Source organism: Chiloscyllium plagiosum, chromosome 24, assembly GCF_004010195.1.
Source record: "Chiloscyllium plagiosum isolate BGI_BamShark_2017 chromosome 24, ASM401019v2, whole genome shotgun sequence".
In the NCBI taxonomy this organism is placed as follows: Eukaryota; Metazoa; Chordata; class Chondrichthyes; order Orectolobiformes; family Hemiscylliidae; genus Chiloscyllium; species Chiloscyllium plagiosum.
Genome location: NC_057733.1, coordinates 50,028,855 through 50,054,248, shown reverse-complemented (window position 1 = coordinate 50,054,248; position 25,394 = coordinate 50,028,855). Strand labels below are relative to the sequence as shown.

The 25,394-nt window shown below is 45.4% G+C and overlaps 1 protein-coding gene across 3 annotated transcripts in view; it reads left to right on the top strand.

Annotated features, from left to right (window-relative positions):
- LOC122562281 (protein kinase C alpha type) overlaps window positions 1–25,394 on the top strand; it is a 381,850-nt gene that overhangs the window by 26,149 nt on the left and 330,307 nt on the right. The window contains exon 1 of one of the 3 annotated variants that reach the window (XM_043715076.1): window positions 6,405–6,441. The exons of the other annotated variants lie outside the window; for them this stretch is intronic. The gene's annotated coding sequence lies outside the window, so the exon portion shown is untranslated. Of the gene's footprint in view, window positions 1–6,404; window positions 6,442–25,394 lie in introns of those variants that run through there. 3 annotated transcript variants of the gene reach the window in all.

Sequence of the window (25,394 nt, the reverse complement as noted above, 5' to 3'; positions counted from 1 at the left end):
TCAAGTTCCTTGAAAGGCTGATTACTATCTAGGTTAGAGATCAGATCTTCCATCTGGGAGATCAATTATGAGCTTGCAAATATTTGTGGCATGGACATTTTCTGTCCCTAGACATTCTTGCATATGTTATTGCTTCAATAGGCTTTGAAATCTGACTGCTGTGTTGCACTCAGTGTGAGTGTCATCAGCCGATAGATTATGGGATGAACTCACAATCCAATATTCTGTTCTTAATTCCCACCAAGGTATTTAGGGTAGTTACTGTTAGTTTCTTTGCAAGATTAGATTACATTACAGTGTGGAAACCGTGCCGCCCACGACCATTGACCAGAAACTGAGCTGGACTAGCCACAAGTGGCTATAAGAGTAGGCCAGAAGCGAGGAGAAAGTGAGGTCTGCAGATGCTGGAGATCAAAGTTGAAACTTTATTGCTGGAACAGCACAGCAGGTCAGGCAGCATCCAGGGAACAGGAGATTCGACGTTTCGGGCACAGGCCCTTCTTCAGGAAGCGAGGAATCCTGTAATGAGTAACGCACCTCCTGACTCCTCAAAGCCTGGCCGCTAGCTATAGGGCACAAGTCAGGAGTGTGATGGAATACTTCATTTGCCTAATGAGTGCTGCTCCAACAACACTCAAGAAGCTTGACACCGTCTGGGACAAAGGGGTCCTTTTGATTCGCATCCTAATTTAATGCCTTCAACTTTCACTCCCTTCACAACTAATTCAGTAGCAGCATCTACAGGATTCACTGCACTACAGATTCCTAAAGGAAGCATGGCAGGTGGATAAGGTGGTTAAGAAGACACTTGTGATACTTGGTTTTTACTAATCAAGCCATAAATATAAGAGCAGGAGGGTGATGTTGAAATTGTACAAAATGCTGGTTAGGCCACTTTTGGAATACTGCATGTAGTCCTAGTGACTGCATTTATAGGAAGGATATGATTGCTATCTTCTGTGCTCTAAACATCTGAATCTATAACCCATCCTAGTTCCTTCAACCTTCAAGAACGTGACTCCCCACCACTTTCTGGGGTTGACCTTGCAGTTGAGGGTCACATCCCAAGAACTGATGAGAGAGCTGCAGTTTGATGTGTCTGTTTTAACACACAGGCCTTGTACAATCCAGAAACATCCACGGTGCTGGTGAGGGCAGGACTGCAAATGAAAATGGCTGTCCTTTTTTGCTTGTTTCCCAGCTGGGATAGTACACTGCAGCCCCACTGTGTCTTTCTGGCTGCTGGGGATGGTGATGAGGGTTCAGGGTGCAGCCTTTGCTTTGTTAATCTGGTAGCTCTTCCTAGAATGATCCACCAGGACTGGAGAACATTCAGCCCATCATCCTGGCTGTCCAGTTAATCCCACTCCTTTACACTGTCTCCTTTGAGCTATGTAGTTTTATGCCCCTGCTTCAGTTATTCTTTTGAATGTTACTGTTAATCGACTTCACTTGTTGTCTTCAGCAGCACATTCCATTCACACTGAGTTGTGTCTTGCTTAAGAACAAAATTCCTTGCTGTTGTGGTAATTACCCTTTCTGCTCCTTGAACCAATCTTCTATTTACTCTCTGGTAGGCCCTTGACCATTACATTGATTTTTAGCTGCACATGATGAATTGGCATTCTTGTTTTATATTATATTATTGCTTAGTAAATAAATAAGTTAAAGGCTCATTGATCATGTGATCTTCATTCTCACATTTGCAAGGCTGTGATCAGTGAACATTAGCTTGTTTTGTAGTTGCTAGTGACTGGTACTTTTTTAATCTTGTGGAAGCGTTTAACTTCCTTGGTAACTGTGATGATTATTCAATAAACGATCAGTTCATTTATGCAGTTCATTAGTGGGATGTGGGCATGGCTGGCTGGGGCCAAGCATTTATTGCCCGTCCCTAGTTGCCCCTTGAGAAAGTGGGAGAAAGTGAGGACTGCAGATGCTGGAGATCAGAGCTGAAAATGTGTTGCTGGAAAAGCGCAGCAGGTCAGGCAGCATCCAAGGAGCAGGAGAATCGATGTTTCAGACCAGCCCCAGAATTCCTGATGAAGGGCTTGAAGGTGGGGGTGAGCTGCCTCCTTGAACCGCTGCAGTCCACCTGCTGTGGTTTAACCACAATTCCCTGAGTGAGGGAATTCCAGGACTTTGACCGGTAAGGAACGGCAATATATTTCCAAGTCAGGATGGTTTATGGCTGAGAGGGGAACTTGAAGGGGGCCGTGTTCCCATGTACCTGCTGCCCTTGTCCATCTAGATAGGAGTGGTTGTGGGTTCGGAAGGTGCTGTCTGAGGATCTTTGGTGAATTTAAAGAGGGTTGCTGTATATTGTGTCAGTGTGTGTAGGGTCAGTTATCACCTCACACACTGTCATCATGATCTTCCCTGGGGCTGGTCAGTGATTCCCCTCAGCCAATACGTGATCAGGAGGGAGGGTATCTCTTGGTATAAGGGTTGCTGGCCAGTCTCTTGTAGATCACTTGAGTCTGAACAGTCTCTTACCCCCTCTCAATTTTGCTTAAATTCCAATTGTTGCTGGAAGTGTTCAGCACTTGGAATCCAATACAGAAAATGTTTGCAGTGTGGCTTTTGAACTGAGCTGGGAGGAGATTTTGATTTTGCCCTGTTTCTGAAATTACTAGGAAACAGTGAGGTCTGCAGATGCTGGAGATCAGAATTGAGAGTGTGGTTCTGGAAAAGCACAGCAGGTCAGGCAGCATCTGAGGAGCAGGAGAATCAACATTTCGAGCATAAGCCCTTCATCAGGAATTCTGGGGCTGGTCTGAAACATCGATTATCCTGCTCCTTGGATGCTGCTTGACCTGCTGTGCTTTTCCAGCGCTACACTCTCTCAACTCTGTTTCTGAAATGAGCCTCACTGATGTACTGGGAAAGGGTTGGTTTGCCCTCATTGTTTTCCCTTCAGTCAAAGAAGGAGACCACGCAAATTGAAGTTATTGCTGGCTCTTTGAACAACATAAGAACAGGAGCAGGCCATTCAGCCCAGCAAGCATGCTCTGCCCTATAATGCTGACCCATCAGTGCCTTTTACCCAGACTAACCCCACGTCCCTTCATGAAGGTCCCATGGACTCATCCTCACCCCTCACGTGAGACATAGTGACCCTCTGGTTAAACTCCCCACTTGTGAGAGAGTGCACCTCTTGAACTACAGAAACTTTATCCTTTTTAACCTCATTTTTCTTTATGCCATTGGTCATCAGAAATCGTTTCAATTGCTGCTTTAAACCGACTCAAAGACTGAGCTTCCATTGTCCTCTGGGCTAGAAACTTCCCAAATTCTCAATTTGAATTTTAAAAAAAATTCTCCTTTTCTTGATCCTGAATGTCACCTCTCTTATTTTTAAATAGTGCCCCCAGTTCTTGACTCTACCCCTGCATCTCCCCTCTCTATCCCTTTAAAGCATTTTGTAGGTTTCACTTGTCAGAACTCTTGAGAATTTAGTGCTGTACTCAATTCCTCTTGTAAGGAAGGCTAATATTGCATTATCCTTTTGAATAATTTGCTGAACTGCATGCTCTTGTTTTAGTGATTTTTTGACACTAACACCAAAGTCTCTTTTTGTACATTGGCACTTTCCCAACCTGCTTCCATTTAAATATTCAATTAATCTTAATCCCCGCTGTTTCTCCCTAGACCCCTCCAGGTTTTCCCTCTTTAAACATTTACATATTAAATTCCCTTTTTAATAGTTGACCTGAGTCTGTATCTGTGACCTGTCACTCTGATTAGGTGCTCGGCTCTGTTGAGACCCGTTGCCTGTTTTTCAGATAGGAAGAAAAATCTCACTTTCCTTCACCCGATCCAAGGCCTTGCTGCTGGGAATGTCACGAGCTGCCAGTCTCGTGTGTCATGTATAATTTATTTGAATGTGTTTACAAAACATGGGATTATAATTGGCTACATTGTGCTTCATGACCACAAGTCTCTGGGAGATGGCAGCAGTCTGAATTATACTGACAAGGTGCTGCTTATGATGATGATATGGATTAGACCAAACCCACTCAAAATATTCCGAAACTACTCCAGACCCTAATGTTTTCTTATTTTAAAGGGAACTGTGAAGTGCTGTGTTCCAGGTGCAATGTGACTGGTCAAACTACTTGACATTAAGCAAAACACAATTTATTCCAACACTATAGTTAATATACAACAACAAAAAGAACTTAGAATACCTTAACTCTATTGGAAAACATAACAGAATAATAGAAACTGTAACTATTACAAATCAACTGATCCAATGTCCATAAGATCACCCTTTGGGGAAAAAGGCAAATTCAGAAATTAGGTTTGTCTCTCATGCAACCCAACAGCCCAGGAAGAGAAACCCCAGCTTTTGGCTGTAATCGTGAGGGAGGAGAAATAGACCCCAATAGCAACTGCTGAAAACTAACTAAAAATCCTGGGTCTGAGAGAGCTTAACCACACCCACCCAGGCTGCTTCTATTGTTACAACTTTTAAAAAGAAAACCTGAGGCCTCACAAGTTGTTTATCTTCTCATAGACTGCTCAGCCAATCTCTTTTTCCAAAAGAAACCAGGAGAAAACGTGCCTCTTAAAGCCCTGGTATTGTCACAATGGTATTAAGTTTGTGAACAGAAAGTTTTTTTTCTCTCTAATCATCAAGGCTGTTTCTTTGTACCTGACCTTTCTCAAGGTGAGCAGTATATTTACCCACTGGCCATTGTTGGTATTGGCAATGCAAATGGAAGCATTGATGTTTTGAAAAGATTAGTTTTTTTTTTAACAATCACTGACACATTTCTCACCAAAAGTAATACCGAAATGCTGCCTTCACTTTGAGGTTCTGGCAGCAGTTGGTCTGAATCTTCTTCATCTCCTTATCAGAGACATTTTATAAAAGAAACTATTCTGAAATAGTTTGCCTTTTCTCAGACCATGCACTATCTCTTGGCTCCATGTTGCACAACCGTTGCTGAGTGACACAGTTGTTTGGCCATTTGACTTGGGTGTAGGGCAAAGGTATCTTCACCCCATAGTCTCCCTGAATGACAGCAATTACTACACAGACACATACTCCAGTTGGCAGGATCTTCAGCCTTATCATTTCATGGCCACAGTTTCTCATGTGTTCATGGGCTCACTACTGGGATGAAGGAAGGGCCTGAATGCAGTGAGGAGGCTAATGGCACACGGGAAGCTTTCGCAATGGAACAAGTTCATTAAGACAAGGCCAGCCATCACCTGAATTTGTATCAAAATTCCACTTCTCTTCAATATTTGGAGGCCTTTTGCATTTCAAGATGAACACCAGTCACTGTCTCCAACTCCAGCCCTCTGACTGGTGACTAGCTGAGTGTGGGCCAGACTATTCCTAGTATTGGGTTTGGAATTGTTCTCGAGGTGAGGACTTGCCTGGGCCATTACCGGCATCCCTCTGTAACATTGACCTGCCTGTTAATCGAGAGCCATTTTCAAGTGTTTGCTTTTACCTCTCGAGGCGACTTGTTCGATATCTTGGCTGCCTTCCCGTTTTCCGCTCAACATTGACTTTAGCTCCTCTAAAATGACAGTGACCGCATCTTAAATAACACGTGGTCCCGTTCATCCATCGCATCTATTCTTATGACCCCTCTCTGTCACCTCCTGTAGCCCTACAAGCCTTGAGGGATATCTGCATTACTCCAGCTCTGGTCTCTTTAAAATCCCTGAATCTAGTTCATCACATCAGCTGGCAGACTCTGGAATTCCCCTTGGTCAACCTTTCCACAACTCTCACTGCCTTGCTGCTTTTTTTTATAAAACCTACCTCTCGGGCCATGGATTTGGACATCTGTCTTTAATGGATTTACGTGGCTCCATGTGACGATCTTTTGGAAACACCTTGTGATGTTTTGAAGGTGCTGCCCAGTTGCGTTGTTACTGCTGTATGAGAATAGGGAAGAGTCCCATCGAGTCTGCATCGACCAAAAACTACACTAGACAATCGCAGAGGATGATGTCAGTGACAAATATTTGAAAATTTTAAAATTGTATTTGCTTTTGATTTGGTGATTCCCTGAAGTTTCTTGTATGGCCTGCTTTTAACAGTCCCTGTAGGTTGCAGTAAGCTGTGGTTACACCCATATAGGTCACACAATAATACTTTAATGAAAGGTTGATTATAATGATTCTGCACCACTGGCCTGACACACACCGATCTCTGACCAGAGTTTATCTGATTTAATGACGGGGATGATGGAGCTGGAATAAACCTTTCTAATCAGAGTAGCTCCTGTTGCATTGTTCCCAGATGACAGATTGTTGATTTCACTATAGGATGTCTTTGCCAGCGTCACATGCACAGTAATACTTGACTGTACATCTCTGTTTGTTTGACTCAAACAACAGCCTCAGAAACTGAGCTGAAGTCTTTTGTGTGTTTGCAGGACTCTCTCTTTGAACTGAAGGATGTCTATTTTTCCAGTGAGTATTGTGCAATATGATGTCTGAGGTATTCCTTCGGGAGTGAGATTGGGAGCTCTGGGATCTTCAGACTGAGTAGAAAGGTTTGGAGTCAATGGTTATTTATCCAAATGACAGGACCAGCAGTTTTAACTTTCATTGCAATGGAGCCTCATTCCTTCTGCAGCTTTGACCCCCCACCCCCCTATTTCTGGACAGATGCCAAACCAATTAAAGGCTTTTTTAAAAAACAAACAGGGCTCTGCCTCCAAATCAATCTCAGCAGGCCATCTGGTGGGCTGACTTTATCAAAACTGAGAGCAAATAATAGACACCATGTCCTCTTTGCTATCTGTAACATCCTAGCTTCTGTCGGTGAAAATACGAGGCAGGCTTAGACCTTTCCAACTGACACTGCAATGGGTTGGCTTTAAAGTAAACACACACTGGGTGGAACTTTGGTTAGATCTCCTCTCAGAGAGCAGAGTTGTTCACAATGCTCCGTGTCACAGAAATAAGATCATCGCAGTGATGTTACTGCACAGCAGCTGACCAGACAGAAACGTCAGAGGTTGCACAGGTTCGTGCCAGCCTGTGGAAGATTCTGGAAGGATTTAATAACTTAGACATGGAGAAGATGTTTCCACTTGGCAATATGTCTTCTGACCATGTGCCCTCTGGTGAGTGGTGCTCCCTTAGTACATTGCCTGAGGGCACAATCCATGTCCCTGAGCAGTGTTCCCTGGACAGTGTCCTCAGCATTGCGCCCTTGATGCTCTGCCCTCGGGCACTGAGGTGCTGACACAGTTCCCTGTCCTCAACACTGCCCGAAGCACTGTGACCTCAGGCAGTGCAGTATCTCTCTGGCAATGTGCCCTTGGGCAATGTGACACTCCTTAGACTTTGTCGATGGCATCTGAAAAATAACCCAAAGCAACTAACCTTGAAGTCAAGCTGGCTGCGCTCTGAACTGTCCATGTGTCCTGCCTGTTACTGAGATCCAGCAGACAGAGGAGGCAAGTGGAAAGCAAGGAGGTGTGACTCTGTCATCGAACAGCAGGAGGAGAACCAAGCGACATCCACTCCCTGGTTCCGGATACACTGACTCAATCAGTTGTTAGTATTGGAGACAAAAAACAGAAATGGCTGGAGAAACTCAGTTGGTCTGGCATCATCTGTGGAGAGAAAGCAGAGTTAATGTTTTGGATCCAGTGACCCTTCTTCACAACGGAAGAATGAGATACTCCCAATGTCAAGCTCATCTGCGACTTAAATTTTAATGAAAGCTTTATCATGCAAGTATTCACTGGATCCGAAACTTGAATTCTGGTTTCTCTCCATGGATGGTGTCACTGGTGCTGAGTCTTTTCAGCAATTTTGGTTTCTGACTTGCAGCATTCGCAGTTTTGCTTTTGTTTAGTTGTCAGTATTCTCTCTTTGCTGTGTTTAACATCGGTGTGTGACAGCACTGGCCTGGACAAGCCTGGATCCTGGTTAACCAAAACCAGACACTAACCAATCCTGCTTCAAAATGCTGGCCTTAGCTCTTTAGCCCCTAAATAACATTGTTGTGACAAAAGTTGTTGTTATAAGTTGCAGGTATGCATGTGTGCGACATATACCCTACATTGTGCTATTTGAAGGGCTGGACTTGGTTGCTTCCGTTGTCTCTGAAGGAGAGCTAGCAGCATGGTGTCTGTCTTCATAGCTCCATAGCTGTTGTTGGCTAGAGCGGAGAGAAAATGGGTCTGGCGGGTCATAAACAGTCAGCAAGAACAGGCAAGCCAGCCATTGTCCTTCAGAACTTTAAGGATCTGTATTTGATTCGAAAAGACGCAGAGCACCAGAACTGGAGGAGCCTGATCAAAATGCATGGTTTTGAGTTCTTGGCTTGTTTGTCAGCTTCAATATTCTGCTTTAAGCCTGATTCTGATCCCATTCAGAAGTGTTAAACCATACAAGGTATCAAATATATGACAGCACTACATTACGAGATGAATCACTGTTCCAAATCCCTTCAGCTATTGAATGAGATGCAAATGTCGAAAGAAATGCGTAGGATTATCATTCCTTGCTACTAGTCATGGCTTAATCTTGCTTTCCACTTCCTTCAAACTTGGTGAAACAGCAAAATTGCTCTCATCACAGACCTATTTTAAGTTCCACGCCCCCATCAATAAGCTTCACCTTTAGAGATTCCATTGAAATGGAATGATGCCATTAGCTTCCGGTCTGTTGAGGGATTGTGGCATGGCAAAGCATGACAGCAGGGGAGAAAATGTACGGCCTCACTGTGTGGGAAGTGGGGAGAAAGAGTGTGAGCAAGTGACTACTGACCACTCCTGATTATTACCTGGTTGTGAAACAGTGGGAAATGGATGACAAGCTCTCCCCCTGACTGTGTCCGTGAGCAGAGATTTCCTCTGTCTCCTGCAGCTAGGGGCAGGTCCATCGCACGCTTCAAGGAATGATTTATTCTGCTGGTTTCACCCACGCGACAACATCACCTTCCCCCATCTTCCCTCCTGCTGTATGAGGTTGAACTTGAGGCAAAATGCATGAGACTTCTTGAATTAGTGGCCAGCCAGTCCAGGGTCGTTGGTAGCCAGGATGTGGAGGTGCTGGCGTTGGACTGAGGTGGACAAGGTCAGAAGTCACATGACCTCTGGTTATAGTCCAATAAGGTTTGTTTGAAATTGGAGCAGCGCTCCGAAAGCTTGTGATTTCAGATAAATCTGTTGGGCTACAACCCGGTGTCATGTGACTTCTGACCCACTCCAGAGTCAGGACGGAAGTGTGCGGCAGGAACACTGGGGGTGGGTAAGTGTGGAGGGGAAGAGTCAGCTTTTGTTGCACACACTCTGGCTTGGTGAACTTCTGAAGAGTTGCTGATCCAATTGGATTGAATTTAATTTCTGCTTCCAAGACACTGAGCGAAATTTCTGAATATTAATTGAACCTTTAAGATTTGTGCTTCAAATGTGTATGATTCTGTAGGGGGCTTCTGAGTAATTCCAGGATTTCAGGTGGCTGTTTGTAGCTATCTTTGCACAGTGTTCTTTGAAGTTTGTCCATGTATCTGTAATGAGTTTAATTGGTACTGCATTAACTACTGTTGCTGGATGTCTGTGCTACATAATCCATTACACAGTGGCATAAACATAATTCCCTTCAATTTAAAATCTTGTGTAAGACCTCCCCACTGTTCCATGCATACAGTTTGAATAAAGATTTCATTAACCTACTTTCAAACCAGATTTTCATATCCTCCGATTAAACTTCAAGTCCTGAGGATGTGTTTGTTTTGTCAGTGGCTGTCTACACGTACTGTCTACACCCCCCCCCCTCCCCCCAAATGTTCTGGTATTCATGCAGTCCCTCTCCTCACTCTGCCACCTTTCTCTGTCATGCTCCCGGTGTTCCCCCCCCGCCCCCGCCCCAATCCACTACGTGTTATTGAGAGTCAGTTGAAAGCGAGCACTGCTGTTGGCTTGTTGGCCATGGCTCCTTACACAGTTTGAACGTCTTGGTTTGAGGCCCCACTTCAGAGGCATAAGAGGGAAATCCAGGCTGACGTTCCCAACACAGTGCCGAGGGAGTGCCACGCTGTAGGAGGGTCAGTGCTGCATTGTCGGAGGGTTAGTACAGAGGAGCCACCGCGCTGTCGGAGGGTCAGCACCGAGGGAGAGCCGCGCTGTCAGAGGGTCAGCACCGAGGGAGAGCCACGCTATCGGAGGGTCAGTGCCAAGGGAGTGGCACGCTATCGAAGGGTCAGCGCAGTGGGAGAGCCGCGCTATCGGAGGGTCAGTGCTGAGGGAGTGCCGTGCTATCAGAGGGTCAGCGCCGAGGGAGTGGCGCACTATTGGAGGGTCAGCGCCGTGGGTGTGCCGCGCTGTCGGAGGGGCCGCGCTGTCGGAGGGTCAGCGCCGTGGGAGAGCCGCGCTGTCGGAGGGTCAGCGGCAGCACTGTCGGGGGGGGTGTCTGTGCCAAGGGAGAGCTGCATTGTCAGGGGGTCTGTCCCGAGGGAGTGCCGTACTGTTGGTGGGTGGGGTCTTTGCCGATGGAGTGCCGCACTGTCAGGGGATCATGCTGAGGAAGCGCTGAGCTGTTGGGATGTGAGTGTCAAGGGTTCAGAGCCAAGGCAGTGCCATACTGACAGAGATTCCACTTTGTGAATGTGAATGGGATTTATGTTCTCGGGCGGGCATGAAAGCTCCCTGACTGCTATTGACAGATGAAGAACAGATAAAATTTCACAAAATGCCATCGCCCTGAAATTAGTTTTGCTATATCGCTCTTTACTGATGCTCTTTGGTCTGGGATATATTTCCAATGTGTTTTCTTCCTTCCCCAGATTTTGAGCTCCTGCAGTATTTTGCTTTAGCCATGAGAGTTCCTCTCACACTGATCCGCTCCTTGCTCTGTTGTCCTTAGTTGATCTCTGCTGCAGCCTGTAATTTCAGAGTTGTTAGTGAGCTGGACTGAGCATGGATTATTGCTGAGCTCTGTTATATTGTCAGACTGTAAAGGATACAATGACATGTATGCCTTACTCCTCAGTGTTTCATATTTCCACTCAGTGAGCCATTACTTTTGAGATTATTGACAGGAGGATGAGGAAGACCATTGCCCCATCTACACACTGTGCTGGAGCCAGTTCATTTATGTCTTGGCCTTTGAGTGAGAAGGCCATGCTTTCAGACCTGCTGGCAGTGAACAGCTACCTTTCAACCTTGTGTCCACTGACACAAGTATAACTGGATTGTACTTTGCGGCCTGCTCTCCATTGTCGTACTCTCCAGGCCACCCTCCATCTTCTCACCCACATAAGGCTGAGGTTATCGAAAACCCATGTGCTACCCCACACCAAAGCTTGATCACCCATTGCCTCGGTGCTGTCTGAACTACTTTGGATCTCCATCTGCCAATGTCTACTTTTAACATTCTTATCTTTGTTTTCAAATCCCTCTGTGGTCTCAGCCCTCCTCTCTCCCTCCCTCTTTTCATTAGATTCCCTACAGTGTGGAAACAGGCCCTTCGGCCCAGCAGGTCCATACCGACCCTCCGAAGAGTAACCCACCCAGACTCATTTCCCTGACCTCACACCGTGGGCAATTTAGCATGGCCAATTGGCCTGACTTGCGCATCTTTGGACTGTGGGAGGAAACCAGAGCACCCGGAGGAAACCCACGCAGACACGGGGAGAATGTGCAAACTCCACACAGACAGTCACCCGAGGCCGGAATCGAACCCGGGTCCCTGGCGCTGTGAGGCAGCAGTGCTAACCACTGTGCCACCATTCTCTCTTCACTCTTTCTGTAACATTCTGTATAAACCTTGGTGACAGGCATCTTGTGTTTTACATCTGATTTTCGTCAGTTACTGTACAGTAAAAGAACAAAGAAAATTTACAGCCCAGGAACAAATTTACAGCCCTTCAGCCCTTCAAGCCTGATCTGATCCAAATCCACTGTCTAAACCTATCGCCCAATTCAAAGCATCTGTATCCCTCTGCTCCAACCTACTCATGTGTCTGTCCAGGCGGATCTTAAATGAATCTACCATGCCTGCCTCTATCACCTCTGCTGGTAACGCGTTCCAGGCACCTACTACCCTCTGTGTAAAGTCAGTTGCCAAGGTCTGTTTTGAATTTGTTCCCTAATAACCCATGCTATCTGTTCTTTCTTGCTCTCTCCCACTCTCCTCTTTAAGTGCCACCACTTTGACCGAGGATTTAGTCAGTGGACCTCCTGTATGATTCGTGTGTTCCTCATCCCAGGAATGAGGGCATCATTAATTGGCCATCCTTCATTGAGCCAAGGAAGGTGCTGGGGAGCTGCCTGCAGTCCTGGTGGGGGTGAAGGTGGGGTTTGAGAGGCCTGTCCACGGTGTTTTAGGAAGTGGCTTCCTGTATGTGAACCTAACAACACTGAAGGAACTGGAATACAGTTTCAAGTCTGGTGGAGGGGAACTAGTAACTGGCAGTGTCTCCATGTATCTGCTGCCCTTGATCTTTGAGCACTACATTAGAATTGTTGTGTAAATATACTTTGTTGTTATCGACGACCAGTTACTCCTTCGAGAGAGAAAGGCAGTGTTGCTGACATCCACAACTCAGGAATGTGCAAGCTGGGTGATTGGCTGGGAGGAAATGCAGGGTTACAGGGATAGGGTGGGGGGGGATGGGTCTGGGTGGGATCCTCTTTGGAGGATTATGTGCAGGCCTTGGTGGGCTGAATGGCCTGCTTCTGCTCTGTGATTCTACTGTCATTTACAACTGAGAGGTCAAACCAGAAAGTCATGTAACCCAAAAAAGCCGACTGAACTGCGGATGCAGAAACAAAAACCGAAGGAATGAGAGGCGTGGGTAGAGTCACTAGCCAGAGACCTTTCCCCAGGGCAGGACTGACTGGCACGAGGGATCATGGTTTTAAGATATTGGGAGGAAGGTATAGAGGAGACGTCAGGTAGGTTCTTTACGTAGAGAGTTGTGAATGCATGGAATGCGTTGCCAAAGGTGGTGGAAGCAGAGTCATTAGAGACATTTAAGCGACTGTTGGATGTGCACAGGGACATTGAAGGGTGCGTGGATTAGGTTATTTTATTTTAGATTAGGAATAATCCTCGGCACAACATCGTGGACCAAAGGGCCTGTTCTGTGCTGTCCTTTTCTATGTAAAAAGAGAAGTTGCGGAAAAGCTCAGCAGGTCTGGCAGCATCCGTATTAGAGACATTTAAGCGACTGTTGGATGTGCACAGGGACATTGAAGGGTGCGTGGATTAGGTTATTTTATTTTAGATTAGGAATAATCCTCGGCACAACATCATGGACCAAAGGGCCTGTTCTGTGCTGTCCTTTTCTATGTAAAAAGAGAAGATGCGGAAAAGCTCAGCAGGTCTGGCAGCATCTGTGAAGAGAAATCAAAGTTAACGTTTCGGATCCAGTGACCCTTCCTCAGAACTGATTGGTAGCTAGGAAAATGTTGGTTTACATGTAGAAGATAGGGTGAGGGGAGGGGCTAGGGTGTAAACCATAGGTAGGGATAGAGCCCAAGGAGAGAGAAGAACATCAGCTCACACTGCCAGACATGACAAGTATATCATAGAATCCCTACAGTATGGAAACAGGCCCTTTGGCCCAACAACTCCACACCGACCATCCAAAGACTATCCCATCCATGGTGTGCCACTAACAGTCTCCATTAACAGTTATTCGCCCTCCCAGCCAGATTGTTATCCACTCCTTTGTCTGTCCAACTGTTCTTCTCTCTCTCTTTGGGTCTATCCCCACTCATCATTTACTCCTTAGCCCCTCTCCCCCACCCTATCTTCTGCACGTAAACCGATATTTTCCTAGCTACTATGAGCCCTGAGGAAGGGTCACCAGACCCAAAACTTTGATTTCTGTTCTCAGATGCTGCCTGACCTGCTGAGCTTTTCCAGCAACTTCTGTTTTGGTTCCAGATATGTGACCCAGTCTGGAGATATGCACGCACCAATCTGAAATTGGCCCCAGTTTCAGGAACTCTGTATCATTGTGTCGACTTCCAGTGATGTAATTTGTAAAGGAGATGCATGTGCACAGAAGTGTGGAAAAGAGGGGGACGGGGGGGAGGTGCAGGGGAGTGACACCAAGAGTGGTGACTCCCCCATTTACAGCCACGAGGTTGAGACTTGGTTTGATTTTTCACTGATAGGACCAGGAATAATTGGCCGCTTGGTTTCTGTGTCCCATGTACTGGATGGAGTTATTAACCTGAATTGAAATTGAGTTCACTGTAGCCATGGGAGACACAGGCAAATATTACAAATGGGATTATGTGTACAGTAGGTACCAAAAAAGGTTGTTAGAATTTGTTCAATGGGGCTGTTCTTGGATGATGTTTTTAAAAATAGTTTGCAGTATCATATCCAGCTTGATTGAGCAGTTGTGATAAACTAACTTTGTTGCCCTTTTGATGCCAAGTCAGTGCTGATGATTGACATTCCTTCATTGTTTTCAGTCTGTGAGGAGCTGTTGCAGATTATGGGAAGCCCTTTGCTGCCAGTTCAACATCTGTTTCACTGAGGGAAATTTGACCATTAGTGAGTGCCTCAGGATGGGAACCACAGATTGGTGCCTCTGTTGAGTCAGAGCTCTGGTGATTCCAAATTGAGACCTTCACAGTGTTTGATGGCATGTTACCTCACTGAGGAGTCAAACTGAAAAACACTGACCTGTGCCTGTGAGATCAAGAAAACCAAGATGTCCATGTTACCTGATGATGAATACGTTAGGGAGAAAGATGGGGGGGGGATGCGCAGAGCTTATCTTGTGTTCCCTGAAAAAACTAGAGTTTGAATTAGTGCCACAATACTGTACAGAGTCAGGGCTGTGGTATGACTCAAATGTAGGGGTGGGATGGGGATAGATATCTCCTTTTTAATTTATTTATTATCTTGTGTACCTAAGTACAGTAAGAAGTTTAGTTTGTGAGTGCTGCAGGTAGATCACAGTAACCAGGACATACAGATGCAGCGTCTGCAATCCTCACTTTCTTTTAGTTGAAAACAAACTTGGACAGAGTAAAGCATACAGTTTACATTGCACAGGATGTGTGCTCAGCAAGATCAGCATTATTTGAAGTTAGAGGGTCCATTCGTCAGTCTAATAACGGCAGGGAAGTGTGTGTGTGTGTGTGTGTGTGTGTGAGTGAGCGTAAGCTTCTGTCTCTTCTGCCTGGTGGGCGAGGCTGTAGGAGAGCATTACCGGGTGGGTGGGCCTTTGATGATGATGCCAGCCTTTACATGGCAATGAGACATGTAAATGGAGTCCATGGATGGGAGGTTGGCTTCCATGATGGTCTGGGCTGTGCGCACAAGATTCTGTAGTTTCTTACAATCCTGGGCAGAGCAGTTACCATACTAGGCTGTTATACACCCGGATAATATCTGTTGCTGCATCTGGATTGGCCTTTGCCCTTATTTGCAGGCAGAACATGTACAGCAATACGCCTGCTCTAGTTCAACAAAATAACCATTCACTGGTTCCTTTCTCCTTGTCCTGACTGATAAAAGTCAATGTGCCTGGTTAAAATGTAGATTGAGCTGAAAATGTGTTGCTGGAAAAGCACAGCAGGTCAGGCAGCATCCAAGGAACAGGAGAATCGACGTTTCGGGCATGAGCCCTTCTTCTGGAAGAAGGGCTCATGCCCGAAACGTCGATTCTCCTGCTCCTTGGAAGATGCCTGACCTGCTGTGCTTTTCCAGCAACACATTTTCAGCTCTGATCTCCAGCATCTGCAGTCCTCACTTTCTCCTCTAAAATGTAGGTTGAGCCCAGTTGTTAACTGTCAGTCAGCATTCATGCTTGCTTTTTCCATGGAAACAGATGTATTGTTCAGAATCCTCTTTCCAACCAATCAGCACTCTTCCCTAATTCAGCCTGAAAGTTGTTTTCCTCCTTTGAATAAGTTTTCTTGTGCAGTGTTTTAAGATAATGTCTGTGTTTCATGTGGAACAGCAGTGAATGTTTGTTTGAAGAGTGCTTCTTTAGCTGTTAAGTGCAGACAAAAAGCTTCAACAAGGTCTGTTATTTTCAACGATACTAAAATTATAGACTTGGACCCATCCCTCCCTCCTTCAAACTGAGTGTAATATTATGATCGCTGCTCCCCAGCATTACCTTCACTGTGAGAACATTCATTAATCCTACTTTGTTGCCCAACATCTGTCTAAATATAGTCAGCTCTTTGGCTTAATCTTGTCCCTTTTAGTTCTCTTGCAATGGATGCTGGGACCCAGTTGGTTTTGTGATACAGTGGTTGGCCAATTAAATAATTATGTCTTTACACACGGCCATAAAAGCGGAGATGAATATCAAGTCTTTATGGGAGTGTAAAGCAGTGCTTTTCTTTGCAATATTTGGGTTGATGAGCTGGGGTCATGCCCTCATGGCTAGGTGTATAGTAAGGAGTTTATTTATTTGTTTTTGCCATTTTCATTTTGCTCGTCTAATTGGTTCATTGGTTGTTGGAATGCTTGGCCTAGTTTAAATTCAGGGGAAGGAGGCTGGAGGAGAGCTGACCTCCTTGACGTAACAGTGTGTGTCCCATTTGGCCATAGCCCTGTATTGATATCTGCCATATACAGTGGATGCCAATCTGCATAAAGATTCTGATTAATCCACTGTAATCCTGTGATTTTTTTCACTGCATCAAAGTGAAGCTTAATGGCCAGTGCCTGTGGTAAGTGCAGCCCATCTCCTGTAAATACATTAGCAACGTTGCCAGGAGTCCCATTAATTGATTTTTTTTTTTAAAGCATTATTTCACACCAGCAGCATTCACCTCATTCCTGTGCCCGACCTATTGTGTTTAATCTTGTCTGTCTAAAAGGATTTGTGACGTATTTTGTGCCACCTGACAGCTTGTGGATACCTCGTGGTACTGTGGGAGTTGATCAGATTGTTCTGGAATAGTGTCCGTCCCTTCTGTGTGAATGGACAATGGGATTAAAGAGCTTGACGCAGTCATCCAAACATAACCTGGATTTTATTCCAGACCAACAATTCACATTCCAAACTATCTCAGTGAGGAAGTCCATGCCCGGGGGGGGGGGGGCAGTGACACGCTGACTGAGTTCTGACTGATTTCTCATCCTTTCTCCACACTGCAACATGATCAAAAGATGCAAAAGATCCCACAGAACAGGGGAGATTCTGTGTGTCAGTAATTATCCATCAGTCCACATCACTACAACTGATTTTAGCTGGTCATTACCACATGGTGGTTTGTAAAAACTCACTGTGTGTAAGACAGTGGCTGTGTCCCTTGCAGGACAACATTGGTTATGCTTTTAAAAAACCCCACTTCATTGGCTGTTAAGTGCTCTGTGACATCCTGAGGTAATGAAAAGTTTGATTGTAAACGCATGTTGAAAGCTTGACGTGATACCCCATCCTGTTTGCTCTCCTGTATTTTGTCTATGCCTCTGCATATTTCCAATTGGCCTCAGGATCTTCTCCAAACCAACAGGTTTCAGATTAGGAAACATCGGAGTCGAAATGAGACTCAAGGATTATTTGAAATGCACAAAGAAGGTGATGAGGGCACTTTAACTGAGCATTTAGAAATTTATGAAGGGTTTTGATGGTTTGTGAAGGGAAGGACTATTTGTTTCCAATTTCTGGGGACCAGTGAAGACATGTCCTCACATCAGGGGCAGCGAGTGGTTATAAGAAATGTCTTCACGTGTATATCCAGCAGTGACAAACAACAATTCGCTGAGACTTGTTATAGAATGTACAGCACAGAAACAGACCCTTCATTCCAACACATCCATGCTGACCAGATATCCTAAACTAATCTAGTCCCATTTGCCTGCACTTGGCCCATATCCCGCTAATCCCCTTCCTATTCATATACCCATCCAGATGCCTTTTAAATGTTGTAATTGTACCAGCCTCCACCACTTCCTTTGGCAGCTCGTTCCAAACATGCACAACCCTCTGCATGAAAATGTTGCCCATTAAGTGTCTCTCAAATCTTTCCCCTCTCACCCTAAACCTATGCCCTCTGGTTCTGCACTCCCCCCTTCCGCAGGGAAAAGACCTTGGCTATTCACCCTATACATGCCCCTCATGATTTTATAAAGCTCTATAAGGTCACCCCTCAGTCTCTGACGCTGCAGGGAAAACAGCCCCAGCCTATTCAGCCTCTCTCTATAGCTCAAACCCTCCAACCCTGGCAACATCCTTGTAAATCCTTTCTGCACCATTTCAAGTTTAACAATAACTTCCCTATAGCAGGGAAATCAGAACTGCATGCAAAAGTGGACTAATCAATGCCCTGTACAGCCGCAACATGACCTACCAACCCTTGTACTCAATGCACTCACCAATAAAGGAAAACATACCAAATGCCCTCTTCACTATCCTAACTAACTGTGACTCCACTTTCAAGGAGCTATGAACCTGCACTCCGAGGTCTCTTTGTTCAGCAACACTCCTCAGGACCTTACCATTAAGTTTATAAGCCCTGTCCTGATTTGCCTTTCCAACATGCACCACCTCACATTTATCTAAATTTGTGCAGCATGACACAGACCCTGTACAGGGACTGATAACTTCCAGGGAGAGGTGGAAGAGAAACCAGGTTGAACCCAGAATAATTAGGGAGCAAAGTATGGGAATTCCTATCTGATGTTTTTTTTTAATGGCTATTTTCCAATCAACCCTTTCAGTGGTGTTATTATACACTCTATGACTTGCTGGATCAGGGGAAGCCCTGGGACTTCCAGTTCAGAGATAGGGACATTGCCACTATGCCATTGGAGCTTTAAGTGCTTAGGATAAATATTTCTCATCAATCCATTCAGTGATGTTCTTACACACCTCTGGATTGGGTGGGACTTGATCCTGGAGTCTTTGCTGAGAGGGAGGGACACTACCACTGCATCATAAACACCCCTCTGACCGCTTTTATTCAATTGACACTAGACTTGTGCCTCCCATTTGTGATTGGAATAGACTTCCACATTGAGTGACAAACTCTCTGTAAAGGAACCAGTGAGAGCTGGACAAACCAGCTGCACAGGAACACTTTTTTTCCCTTGGGCGTGGAGGGTATTGAGGGAGGAGAAAGAATGTAAACACTTCACACTCACCATAACTTTGCCTTTCCATAAATGATTTGTTTGCGCATTCTTAACCCACCCACTGGGAATAATGAGTCCATGTGACTACAATCTGGTCTCTTCATAACCTGACTAACATAGGTCCAATCGCCTTCAACTTGTTTCCAGTTTAGACTGGTACACCTCAGGAACTAGTCGACCACTGCATCTATTCGAGGGAATAATTGTTTGTGTAGAAAATTGTGGGCTGCTGTTGGGTGTGACCACTGTGAGGAGACAGCTCCACACTGGACAGACGGTAACACATGGCAGTCTGTATCCTGAAGTGGAGATTTAAACATGGTGTTAAGTTTCTCCACAGATCAGGCACCCAGCTGTGTGGAGAAGAGGCATGCAGCTTAATCAACTGTTTTGTGTATGGAAAACAGGATGTAGCAGGAAAACAACGTTATCTATAAACCTGCTTCTGGACAATGGGTAGGACTTTTCCCATTGGCCCCTCTCATGAGCAATTATGGTATGAACCTCCAAAATCCTGTCAGAAACAGGCTAAGCTATTGAGCAAGTTTATCCACAAATAGAATTATAAGCAGAAGAAATTAATGTAAGCAAGATTTTGAACATCACCAGGTCCAGTGTCCAAAAGGTGGCACCCTCAGGATTGATAGTTTGCCCAGCTCGGATTTGGGATCAGTTATCTGATTGATGACAGACTCCACGTGCCAGTTGGGTAATCTCGGGCAACCAAGGGAAGTATTGGAAAACAAGAACAGCCTAGAAATGAACAGACCAGAAAGGAGGGGCAGTAATGATCAGGAATGTGGACGACCAGTGGTCAACAGCAGCTAGCCTTTAACGCCTTCCTTCCCCTCCCACGTTTTTTCGTTTTAGCCAAATTTGTAACATTTCTGCTGGTGTGACTGTAATCTCATTATCACCAATACAGGGAAGGAAAGTTCACGTTCTACAAATCACAGTCTTAAATTCTTCAATTACGTTACACCCAATTCACATCGAAGAAACACACGTTATAGCAGAACGCACTGTACCTGCTGTTCCTTAAACTGTGTGCTATCCTTGGTGGTCACATTCAGAGCAAATCAATAGCATAAGGGAGCGTGAAATAGGCAGGGCTCAAGCCTGGAGTGTGCCTTTTGGTGCCTGGATCAACAGCTGCTTCAGAATAGCCTGAATTAATTTAGCTTGAATGTCAAAAGTATCGTTTATTTTGAATCATTCTGGTTTTCTGTCAGCAGGTTTATGGTATTGTATTAGGGGTTGGCACAGTTCTGAGATCTAGAGGGATCTGGGCATTCTAGTGCATGAATCACAGAAGGCAATGGTGCAGGTACAGTGCATTCTGCTATAACGTGTGTTTCTTTAATGTGAATTGGCTGTAACATAATTGAAGAATTTAAGACCGTTATTTGTAGAACATGAACTTTCCTTCCCTGTATTGGCGATAATGCAATTCCAGTCCCATGGGTTTAAACGGTGCTGCTATTACACAATTTTCTTATAGCGTGGGATCGCATGGGAACTGAACTATTGTGTTATATCAGAACAGACTGTAATGAGGAAAGCTAACAGGATGTTAGGATTTAATATAAGGGGAACTGAACACAAAAGCAGGGAAGTTATGCCTCAGTTTTACATCTGGGGTACAGTGCACAGCATTGGTCACTTTTTATTTCTGGAGAGATGTAATTGTGTTGGAAGCAGTTCCGAAAAGGATTAATAGCTAATCATTGGAATGGGATGGTCCTCTTGTGAGGAAAGATTGGACAGGCTGGGTTGGTATCCACTGGAATTTAGAGTGAGGGGTGACTGGATTAATACATACAAGATCTTGAAGGGTCTTGACGTGGTAGGGGTGAAGGGGATGTTTCACCTTGTGGGAGAATCTAGAACTAGAGATCCCTGGTTAAAAAATCAGTGGTCAGTAATTTAAAATCAAAATGAAGCAAAACGTTCTCTTTCTGAAACTCATTCATTTTTGAAACTCACTTCCTGAAAAAGTGGTGAACAGAGTCCTTGAGTTTTATTTTTAAAGCAGAAGTCAGTAGATTCTCATTAAGCAAAGAGATGGAAAGATTATTGAGTACAAGATTTGATAGGTCGTGTTATGGTTCTATAGGACTTTGGTTTGACCACGTTTGGAATACCGTGCACAGTTCTGGTCGCCACATTATCAGAAGGATGTGGATGCTTTCAGAGAGGGTGCAGAGGAGGTTCACCTAGATATTGTCTGGTATGGAGGACACTAGCTATGAGGAGAAGTTGTGTAGATTAGGATTATTTTCATTAGAAAGATAGAGGTTGAGGAGCGGGGTGGGGGGGACCTGACTGAGGTCTACAAAATCATGAGAGATATAGACTGGGTGGATAGCAAGAAGCTTTTTCCCAGAGTGCGGGACTCAATTACTAGGGGACATGCGTTCAAGGTGAGAGGGGAAACGTTTTTAGGGGCGATATGTGTGGAAAGTTCTTTACACATCCTGTGCGATACATCTCTATGACTCTATGACTCAGAGGGTGGTGGATGCCTGGAATGCGTTGCCAGCAGAGGTGGTAGGGGTGGGCACAATAGCGCCATTTAAGATGTATCTAGACAGGTACATGAATGGGCAGGGAGCAGAGGGATACAGATCCTTTCAAAATAGGCAACAGGTTTAGATAGAGGATGGGGATCGGCCCAGGCTTGGAGGGCTGAAGGGCCTGTTCCTGCGCTGTAATGTTCTTTGTTCTTTGTTGTTGGACCAGTCTGGAACATGGATTTGTGATTACAGTCTGAACAGCCATGGACTATCATGTTAAATGGGGCGGCACGGTAGCTCAGTGGTTAGCACTGCTGCCTCACAGCGCCAGGGACCCTGATTCAATTCCAGCCTTGGGTGACTGTCTGTGTGGAGTTTGCACATTCTCCACGTGTCTGTATGGGTGTCCTCCGGGTGCTCTGGTTTCCTCTCACAATCCAAAGATGTGCCAGTTAGGTGGAGTGGCCATGATAAATTGCCTTGTAGTGTCCAGGGGCACGCAGGCTGGGGAGGTTAGCCATGGGAACAGCAGGGAGACGGGTACGTCTGGGTGGGAAGCTCTTTGGAGGGATGGTGTGGATTCAGTGGGCTGAATGGCCTACTTCTACACTCTGGAGGGATTGTATTCTACATAAATAACGGAGTAGAGTTGAGGAATTGGGAACAGTCTGATTTTTCCCTCCCACCCTCCCTGTCTGAATGTTCGTATTTATGTGTAATAATCTTACCATGGTTCCAGTGGAATTAATCAAAGAAACCAAGCCAGTCAGACCCATTTGAACCCAAGATAAAGAAATCTGAAACCAGAAATAGCTGGAGAACCTCAGCAGGTCTGGCAGCATCGATGAACAGGAAGCAGGATTAATGTTCAGTGATGCTTTTTCAGAACACGCCTGTTCAATGTTCATCTACGACAGTATCTTTGGTTATAATTATCTGGAAGGTATAAGCAGTCTTGATGCTCCGTAATCCTGGGCCTGTTTGGAATTACTTGAGCACAACTTAGCGATCATTCACATGCATCGAGAGTGCATGAAAAATAATTAACACCATTTTCAGGCACTCTCGATTGTCCTGAAAGCAGACTGATGATGATTGAGTGTAAACATTGGCTGTACAAAAATCAGCCAATGAGCCACAAAGTTTCAGTGCTGACCACCTGAAGGTGTGAGATGAAGATGAGATACAAAAAGGTCTTTTTTTATATGTCTTGTTGTAGGTGTTAAAGCACATTCGTTTGCACTTTCTCTGATCAAGTAACCCTGTTCACGGTGAGAAACATAATCAACACATTAACTTTTTCCCTAATGCTTGGCTTTAATACCTCTAAAGGGAATGGTGAACGAGGTACCTTGCCTCCAACTTGACACTTTTTTAAAGGTGTGACCTTCCCTATTGATCATTAACTTTTCAATATCTAAATGGAGGAAAGAGTTGCATTCATATAGCACCAGACTTGGCAAAGCGCTCCACTGTCAATGGAATATTTTAAGTATCGCCATTGTAGGAACTGTGGCAATCAACTGCACAGCAAGCATCCGCAAACAGTAAAGGGATAATTACCAAAATGTCTTTTATTATTGGTCAGGGCACCAGAAATAACTAACCTGCTCTTTGACAAAATAATTCCATGGAATCTTTTATACCCGCCAGTGGGAGCTCGCGCTTTTGCTCTCTCTCCTCCTCCTTCCCTTTCCCCCCCTCCCCCCCCCCCCCCCCCAAACCTGACTGCTCCCTCCTCCTCCCTTCCACTCCTCTCTGTCTGTCTCCATCTCTTTCACCCACCTCGTGCCCCCCCATCCCCCAACCCCCACTGTTGTCTGCTCTCTGCCAGCCATCATTGTCTGAGTCAGTCAGCAGAAAGTGAAACAATCTCAGGGGTCAGGAAGCCAGTAAGAGCAGCTGGGGGTTCTCAAATTGGCCGCAGGCTGCTAGTATTTATTTAAGAGTTTGGTTTTTCTGCACGTCTTTTTTTTCAACTATTTCCCTTGACATAATTTGCATTTAACGGTTGGAGCTAGCTGTGGAGAGAAGTGAAAGCTCGCTGGTTTGATCAGCCTGGCTTTATTGAGAGATTGGAGCTTTACAGGAAATCGGGCAGAGCTTTGAATGGATTTTGTTTTTTGAAAAGACAGTTGTCACAAATGGTCCCCTTTTTATTTGTTGGCACAATCCCAGAGGTGTGCTGATATCAGTAAGCCAGATTTCCTCAATGTACATCCCTACCCTCTGTGCAGCATTCTGGGCCATTCCACATTGTAGGAAGCTCAGCAGTGACTGTAGACACTGATTGACTCACCCAATCTCCACTGCCCCCTGGGATTGCCTGAACTAACTGCAGGGATAATGAATAACCCATGACAGGTACACTGTGCTCTCAAAATGAGCTGTGCCTATAGGCGGTGATGGGAGAGAGTGTGTCACACCTTTTCTCTGTCTGTATCTAACCCCAACTGCCTGTTCCAGCGTACCACAGTGATAGCTGCCCCCTCACACCAGCTCACCTTGCACATTCGGAGAGGAAGTGGCTGAGTAATGTTTTGTCTGCTTGCCGTGAGTCACATCACCCCTGTGTCTTTTCACATGACGGTGACTGGAAGGGATTGATCAGGACAGCTCTGTGCAGGCATTGACGCAGGGAGACCTGGGGAACAGCTTGTGTCCTGTCCCACAAATGGTCGAGATCTATTCTCGGACCACACCTCGCCAGCCAAGGCAGTGTCCCCACGTCACATTTGCAGCAACTGTGGGGAGGGTTTTTAATCCGGTACTGATGAATTTCCAATAGTGTTACTGTTGGTCTGGGGTACGAATGTCAGACAAGGAGTGTAATGAGAATTAGAATCAGGAGAAAGCCATTCAGCCCCTCTAACTTAACGCTGCATTCAGTACGATCACAATTGATCTGATTGTGGTCCTGAGTTGCCTCCCTTCCTGACCCCCATTAGTTCGGTCAGAAATCTGTCTGATTCAGCCTCTGTTATATTCAGTAACCAAGCCTATAGGTAACCATCACCGCTTATAGGCACAGCTCATTTTGAGAGCACAGTGTACCTGTCATGGGTTATTCATTATCTCTGCAGTTAATTCATGACCTCTCAATCTTCAGTCAGTGATTTCTAATTGTGAAATAGAGCTCTGTGGCGAATAACTCACCTCCTGACTCTCCAAAGCCTGTCCACAATTGACCAGGCACAAGTCAGGAGTGTGACAGAATACTTCCCACTTGCCTGGATGAGTGCAGCTCTAATAACACTCTGAGCTCAACACCATCCAGGACAAAGCATTTGATTAGCGCCATCACCATTTGGAACTTTCACCCTTCATCATCTCCACCAGCGATGCCGCAGTGAGTACCATTTCTCAGAGACACTGCAGAAGGTTCACGTGGTACTTTCAAAGCCCATTTCTCAACCACCTATGAAGACATAGACACCAGATATTTGTGCAGTTCCTTCCCTAATAGCACTGTGGGTGTCCCTACAGCACATGGACTGCAGCGGTTCAAGAGGATGATTAGGGGCGGCAATAACTGCTTGCTCACCAGCATCCCAGACGTGAATAAAAATGAAACACATCCACATTCTGTGTGCAGGTGTGAGTTTCCTAATAGGAGAAAGTGAGGACTGCAGATGCTGGAGTTCAGAGCTGAAAATGTGTTGTTGGAAAAGCGCAGCAGGTCAGGCAGCATCCAAGGAGCAGGAGAATCGACGTTTCAGGCATGAGCCCTTCTTCAGGAATGAGGAGAGTGTGCCAAGCAGGCTAAGATAAAAGGTAGGGAGGAGGGACTTGGGGGAGGGGCGTTGGAAGTGCGATAGGTGG